The following is an 8271-nucleotide window of genomic DNA, read 5'->3' as shown; positions in this document are numbered from 1 at the left end:
TCCGGGTGATATGTTGGATAACAACATGGCAACCATGGTGCAGTTTTACATTTCTTCTCCAGCTGCAGGAGCCTTTGCTAACCCAGCAGGCATTTCCTGTTCTGTTTGTCGAAATCTAGAAAGGGGGAGGAGGAGGAACAGCCACTGATGGAGAGAGAAGCTGGTGTCATTACTGGAGTTGACTGTCCGTGCCTGCAGGCACGCATGCACATATTCACACCTGCAAACGGGTCAGCAGCCCACAGACCAAATGTTCGCCGCACCGCCCGTATGCACGCATTCATGCGTGTTGACACATATGCACGAAACAGGAAGGCCGTGGAGGGAAACTCAATATGGCAAACATGCATTCCTGCTGGAATATAAGCAAACAGTGTGTACATATAAAGAATGTTGAGCAACACCTCTGTCTGTTTTAATTCTATCTAATTTATTCAGGCTATAATAAAACAACTAAATCCTGAAACCTGAGCTGATGGGGTTTGTCCAAGACAGTCAATCCCACAGTCTAGCTCAAGTTTGATTTCCACAGGAGATTTCCCTGTTATGGCCAGTAAATCAGCCCCAGTTTGACTTATCTCAGCTGAATAGAAATAGATTGTAGGAATCAGTATGGAGTCCGTTTAGAATCAGTATGAACATGCAAAAAAATCTGCATTTGTTTTGCTCACGTCTGAATAAATGCAACTAATTCAGGCCTTCAGCACAGATGGGGGCTGTGTGTACGCGTGAAGCATGAGGCAGCTGAGCGGGAATGGGGAATATCAGGCAACCCTGACACGCCGCAGCGCCGACTCACCTCATCATGTCCGGAGTGCAAAAGGTTAACGCGATCTGCAGGAGTTAAGTCAAGATGGAAAAGATCCAGGCGAGTGTGAATGACAATGTGCTGCTGTCAGTGCTGCTAATGAGCTGACGAGAAATAAATGCAGCCCGCTGAACGATTTCCAGCGCTGAAAGACGGCAATGTTTAGAACATAGATCTGGGATGTCCATGTCTCTTTATTAACTGGATTTTAACACCTCCGCTCCTCCACAGGGGGGGGGGAGGATGGTTTTGGCCTTCTGCAGCTCAAACACTTACCAGCCTGCAGACCATCCACCTTTGAGGTCCAACATGTGGAAACCATTGTCCAAAACTTGCAAATTCCAGTAAAAGTTAAGTGGAATTGACAAGCTTCTACTTTGTGTTAGGTTTCAGCTATGCAGATTGTTTACTTGGAGGGTTTGATATTATAATTGATCAGATTTGCTGCTTTTATTTCATTCGTTCTGTCACATTTAAGAAATTCTCTATGCTTCGAAGAAGTGTAAAGGACACACACACACCAACACACACAAAGAGAGTGTGTTTGCAATTTGGAGGCATGTGTGAAGATTTTGGTGAGAGTTCAAAGGGACACTGTTTTGAACTTCTTAAATCTGTCCTGCATCCTCCAAATGCATCCACGGAGAGTTAAGCGGAGGTACACGTGCGATTCCTTTAACCCAGAACATTACCCGCTTACCGGTAATAGTAAAAAGGACAAAGACTGATGGTCTCTTACTCATCTCCGCTGCTTTTTTTAGAGGAACCATGCACGTCTTTCGCTCTGTACGTCTGTCAGACAGGAAGTGATCTAGAATGTTGATTCCTTCCCTTAATTCACGTAAGCATTCATTTATATTCTTTTAATTCTCACGCTTGGGTTCATCCCAGTTACGACAGTATGTTCCGCAGCCCGTCTGGCTCCACTGACTGCTGAGTGTTTGAGTTGCTGAAGTGTCTTCAAAGTCTAACAGAGCAGGAAACTGAGCATTTTCTGTGTCATCTTTAAATGGGTTCATGACGCCTCAATGTGAAAGTTAAGTGCTTGCGATTTTCTTGATTGACTTGGTAGCCTAGCACAATTTCACCCTCGTGTGATCCCTGTAAAACAAACCACGCTCCCACACACACACACACACACACACACACAATGTGGGTCTTAAGTGTGCATAACATGGCAGCCATTATCCTATTAGCAGCAGCGGAGGCCTGAGGCAGAGTCAGGAAAAAAAGCAGTGTAAAACTGTCCTGAAAAATAAAAAGGAAGAACGATCAACAGGTGGAGGCACGAGACAGAGTGTGTGGGTGAAATGAAGGAATTAGAGACGAAGAATAACAACCCAATAAAAGCTGCGCAGCATTGTGCCAACAGTATGTATTGTACATTTCCTGATGCCGACTAAATCCTTCACCAAATAGGAGCCGAGTCCTTTCACATCAGTGAAAGAGGGTTTTATTCCTACGCCAGGATATTGATGTATTAGGAAAAGTACGTGAACGCACGGAGAGCCAAAAATCCACCTAAGTGTCACGTTTCCATGGCCGCCGACCAGAAACTGGAGCAGATAGATTCCCGTACCTCCAATGCTGAGTCATCTGAGGCAGAGAGATGCCAATTTTACTTTTCCGCACTGATGAAAAAAGCCAGAGCATGTTGATGGTTGTTTTTTGTCATTTATGGAAAAAAGGAATGTACAAAGATTACCTGAATGCAGAACAAGTGGAAAATCTCCACAAAAATCTGCAAATATCCACTTGAAAGAAAGCACTGGCAGCCTTGCTGCATGAATCTGTATGATCGAGCTTTCCTCCAACCTCTTTTCTGTTGTCAATCTCTTCTTTCAACCTCCAGCATAATAGACTCCCCCACTGCTTCATTATAACATGCTAATTTCCATTATGATTGATTGAATCAAGGTCCACTTCTTCCAGGGGCCGTAACAGTCCTTTGCAAACTCTTTTTCCCCAATTACTCCCCCTTCCTCCTTTACCTCCTTTTCCTCCCTGACTTCCATTTCTCACTCTTTTTCCTCTGTATTCAGCATAGCCCTGTTCGGGCTCCTTTCACAGGGTCTCTATTGAAGGCAGGGAAAAAGCCTCAGAGGCAGCAGCTGGACGCTCTTTTCTCCAGGGCAGGTATAGAGCGGCTGGGAGTTCTCTGCATGAGTGAGCCCCACTCCTCTGGCTCCATTCAGCTCCGCTTTTCCCTCCGCTATTCAGCGGGGCTCTACTTTGTCAAGAGCAAGGAAGCACAGAGAAAGAAGGAGGGATCACCCCTTTTCTCTCTTTGTTCACCTCATAGTCAACGAGGGCTCCCAAAGCCGCCGCTAATGAGGTGGCCTCCACCGCGTTGTGAGGCAGGTTTGTGAAAGAGAAAAGGTTTGATTAATATGGGCCCATTTTCTTCGCTGCTGGAATGTCATTCCCGAACTATTCCGAGTGGTTTCACTCAAGTGTGTTTACGCCGCGCACACCTGCTTTGGGGTATTTAGAGAGAGAACTCCCCAATTTCATTACTTTTATTCAATCGTCTCTGGTGTGCACGTTGGCTGGCAAAAACACACACACGTACCCGCACTTGTGGCAACATTTAACACACACTTTAATTGCCATTTCCCCACAGTTAATGAGACACAAGTAATGATGTGTAATGAATTGCCTGTAAACATATACAATGCACTCACAGGCTGTTGCCATATGGCGCAGCAGGCAGTAGATCTCATTACATCAAATAAATTTAATTTTCCACCTCTGGTCCATGCAGCTTCTGAATGTTTTTGAAGACCTAATTCAATTCAGACGGCTAATTTAGCCACTCAGTGGATGTCTGAAAGCAGGGCCGAACAGAAAAAGTATAGGTCTAAAGATTTTATTTATGTTACGATTGAATAATACTAAAGGGGAAACACTATAGGTAGAGATACCTATTTTAATGGAGGTTGCAGGGAATTGAACAGAAAGGGCAGTGGGTTTAGCAAATTTAAGCACGATAATTAAATTCTTTACAGCAACTGAAGCTGCGTTCAAAGCCGCTCGCATCCTGAAGGGAGAGCAAGACAAAAGGGGGAATGAGAGGCCTTCTTGGTACAAAATGCATTTGCACTAAAAACACAGGAACAAAGAGTGCTGGCAGACAAAAAAAGCTGTTTGGCTGCTGCAGCCCTGCAGTGCAGAAGTCACCTTTGAAAGAGCGAAACGAGTGCATTCCTTTCCCTACACCAAACAAAAACTGTTCCAGTCCGTCGCTTCTTTTATGAAATATTCTATTGACAAGGCCTATTAAAACAACCAGAGCCAGATACACAAGAGTCACCCATCTCCACCCCGCCTGTCAAAAATGCTGTGAGCCAACAAGCCGTGGCTTCAACTTTGTCTCCACTGGGTGAGGATGTGAGCAAATGTCAACACATGCAAACACCTGTTGAAAGAACGTGGAAGCTAACTGACATTTTTTTTTTGGTCCAACTTTCAACAATGCATACCTTCTCTGGGACCAACAATGCAGCTCGGTGTCTGAATGTTCCGAGATCGGGTGAGTGCGTCTGGCCCCGCCTTCCTCATGATGGAACAGGTTGGGGAGCTTGTGTAGTTTGTCTAATCGCTTGCCGTTGGACCGCCAAGCTGCAGGCCTTGCAGAGTGACAGAAGTTTGGCACGCCGTAGCCTGATTCACTCTCTCCATCAGACAGACACTGATGAGAAATGGCAGTGTGAGCACAATCTTTCAAAATGGACTTTAAGACAAGGAACATGGAAAAGAAAAGCCAGGCTTGTGTTGTTTGGACACCTGCAGCTCAGGTGTTGAACAGCAGACACACTGGAGTTCTTTATTTGTTTTCAACCCCTCGGTTATTTAGCTCGTGACCGGCGTGCATGATCGGTTGCTCTGTGAGCAGTTAAGCCCAAGATGCTGCTAAAGTCAATTACTCCTCACGGCTACTCGCACATTTATCCTGCCAATCATTTTTTTAAGGCGTCACTCTTGCATACAACTTCAGCCGTGGACGGTGCCACGGCCCGCACGCCATGCAGCCTCATCCATGCCAACGGCGTCAAGAACACCCCACCGGCCTGTGTTTGTTCTTGCACCAGAAGGAGGAGACTTAATGAGAGCTTATTAAAGTAGCGTCTCTTGTGTCACTCAACGTCTCCGGCTGGCACTCGTATCGATTGCATTTGACTTGTTGCCAGACTTGGAGATAACATGAGAATGTCTGAGTGGAACCAGACTGACAACAAAACAAAATGCGTGAGAGCAACACCTCTCCACCATACAGGCGCTGAGTGTGAAGAACGAAGACAGACTGAGGGTAGTCCACCATCCTGTCCCAATGACACAGGTCCATTTTTACATAGAATGAAAGTTATGACTAGTTTCTTCCAGATAAAGTCTCTGTTTTTACTTTCATGAAGGAGTCTTGTTGGAAAACTTTGACTTGTCTATAGTCCTATATGGTGGAAGGTAGAGGGTGTACTGTCCCCAACTAGACTCCATATTGATACTGCAGCTTCCAATTCAAGACCTGGTCCTCCCCTGTCTTTAAGTAATAAAGGAACAAGCCAGAACTGGCCAGGAAAATCCTTGTCAGTCCATTTTCCAGATCAACTCTCTATAAAGCGTGGCTAAAATTCGGCATCACGGTGGCAGTGTGCGGAGGCAAAGTGGATTTTAAGGTTTGACTGGGTGTCCTCACTTTGGGGACAGGGACAAATGGATGTTGTCTGCCTCTCTGTGGTACACTGCCTGGCAATGACATGAATGTCCAAACTGTCTCTGCTTCCCGTTAGCAAAGCATCCACACATTGGTGCACCACCTGTTAGCTATTGCCAGTATGATGACTTGGCTGGGTTTCACGCCTTTCCATTTTATAGTTGATGAATTGCCGCAGCAGATGGTTTCTTATCTTTGAAGATTCCAGTAGGAAGAGCGTGATGAATCGCTCCAGACTGCTGTGGCACTCACACGCCCTCCTACTATCTCCGCCACCACTGCTTTATCCAAAATGTGGACAATATGTTGCTGACTCGTCAAATACACCTATGAAGCTTTTCTCCTGCTATCCCCCAAATCCCCAGAAACATCTGCAGTAACAAAGTCAATCCTTTCCAGCTGTGTAAACACCAATAAAGTTGGTGTTAAAAACAGCTACACACACACGGGAAAAAAAAAAAAAGATGAGGGCTCATCTGGTACAGTCATTATCCTTCAACAATGCACTCTCATGACAGACTCACTCGTCTCATCAGTCACAGTTTCAGACAGCAGCTAAAGGCCACGTTGTGAGTAGGAAGGCCAGTTATGGTAGCAGAATCTTTTAATGGTTCCATAACGGTGTCAAGTCTTTGTAGAACGCGTCCATTTGTACAGTATAAATCAGTCAGTACTTGGGGTCGGATGCCTTTGATGCTGACGATGGATTGCTCTATTCAAGACTACAAAAAAATACGGTATCTCTTTAACTTGAAAACAGAAACGGGTAAAATTTGTAGAATACAATTAAACAGAAACCAAATCTTTTTTATTTGTAGGCTGTACGGTAGTCAAAGTTGTCTCTAATGGCCAAAATGCATCAATAAACTTTAAGCTGAACAAGAAGTTTTATTTTGTAGATGCAGAGGGGGGTAAAGGTTGGGGTTTGTTGAACGAGATAAGACAACTGTGTGTTTGTCTTATATAAACAGGAGACTCCACGCTTTGGGGTTGTGCAAAGCTTTTGAACGATTATTTCGTCTGCTGCATCACTCAAGTTATTTGTGCACCGAGTGATCCAAAGCTGGTCATCCCCTAGATATATCACATTAAAAGACGTGTCAAATGCTCCCTCAAAATAGATCCACAAAGTACCTGGTCCACATACCGCACCTTTAGATGGAACACTGAAATGTGGAGTTGAACATACTTGGAATAGCATTTGTAGACCTCCTGTCACTTGGGCCCTGAGTTCAGTGTTTAAGCAGACAAGAAAGTGAATGAGCAAGGAACATGTCCAAACCTGTGATTTTATGTTGTGTATATACCACAAGTTTGACCATTTTAATCATGCGATTGCCCATTATTTCATGCTTTACACGACCACTGAAGTCATGTTCAAACAGGGTCTCATCTTCCAGATGTTTCGAGCTGCTGGACTCACCTGTAGGCTACTGCATTAGCACACATACACACACAAATGCAACGTGAAACCTTTGCCTATTCCCAGCTAAAGGAACGAGGAACTGCGCCACTAAACCGCCTGCAGTGCTGCAGGTGTGAATATCTGACTCATCCTCAGCATGATTAATAGCGCTGAAATCTGGGACTTCTCCCAACAAGATGCGATCACAATAGCTCTGACAGAGTCAATCAGTCCGATCTGTCAGTGCCAGGAAAGAAACGTGATTTCGTTCTGTTAAAGAAAAAAAGTAAAGAAAAAGATGTGGTCTTGGGGCCAGAGGGCTGACAGGGCCACTGATTTATCGCAGATGTGCATTTCTGAGACGACGGGCGAGTATTTTCCTTCAACATTTGGGAAGAATTTTGTGCTATCATGCAGCCATTATAGGGCAAACCTAAATGAAAAGATCAGCCTGGATACACAAGTATGCATGCATGGGTGTGTCCACACATATTAAATATACAGTACATACCTCTTTAGCACACAAACATGCAGACAAAGTGCACAATAGTAGTGGGGAAAGAAATGATATAGTACCCTAAAGTACTCCGCACATACACATAATTAGCAACTGCATGCACACTGGCCCTGGTCAATGACAAAATTGTGACAATATGTGAATAAATAGACAGGATATCGAACCAGTTAGCTCACATGCTGCTGAGTAATGATGGAATGTGACCAAGGAGACACATTCAAGTACTGCGCTCACTGCTGCACTTAAACAACTTGTGCTAATGTAAACGTATAGATGGTGGACATTTTTTGTGCATTTATTGTTCAGCATGGGCTTCTAATTGATTTAAATGACAAAACACATTTGAAGTCATTTCATTTCAGGGTAACTACACATTAATATATATATATATATATATATATATATATATATATATATATATATATATATATATATATATATATATATATATATATATCTATCTATCTATCTATGAAAAACTCCACAGCCTGAATAATAACTCTTGTACACAGGTAAACATACACAAAATACCAAGTTTTTTCCATTTTAGATGTTATTTAGAGATGGTCAAGGCTCATTTACTGTACGTGTCACCACGAAAATGCTACTACTATTAGAGTGGGGAAAAATAAAATGAAAGTGAGGTCAAAAAACTTCAAAAGAGCATCAAAATATACAAAATATAGTACAGTACCTCAAATAAAAGTTTTATTTAAAAGTGCAGAATTTTTTAGCTTGTTGCATGTTCGACTATTTGATCCCTAAGTGTAGATTGTTAAATGTTTTAAATGTAAAACATTAAAACTAATTAAAAATGTGATAGCAACAGG

General features: G+C 43.4%; 1 long non-coding RNA gene across 1 annotated transcript; it reads right to left on the bottom strand.

The window, feature by feature from the left end:
* Positions 1–2156: 2156 nt before the first annotated feature.
* On the bottom strand, positions 2157–2982 carry LOC115246947 (uncharacterized). Its single transcript, XR_003886041.1, has 2 exons — positions 2514–2982; positions 2157–2404 (listed from the first exon to the last, which is right to left on the bottom strand). It is a non-coding gene; the product is annotated as an uncharacterized lncRNA (long non-coding RNA).
* Positions 2983–8271: the final 5289 nt, after the last annotated feature.

The sequence above is a fragment of the Takifugu rubripes genome, chromosome 19 (assembly GCF_901000725.2).
Source record: "Takifugu rubripes chromosome 19, fTakRub1.2, whole genome shotgun sequence".
Taxonomy (NCBI): Eukaryota; Metazoa; Chordata; class Actinopteri; order Tetraodontiformes; family Tetraodontidae; genus Takifugu; species Takifugu rubripes.
The sequence above is the reverse complement of the archived record's forward strand: the minus strand, read 5'-3'. Positions and strand labels throughout refer to the sequence as shown.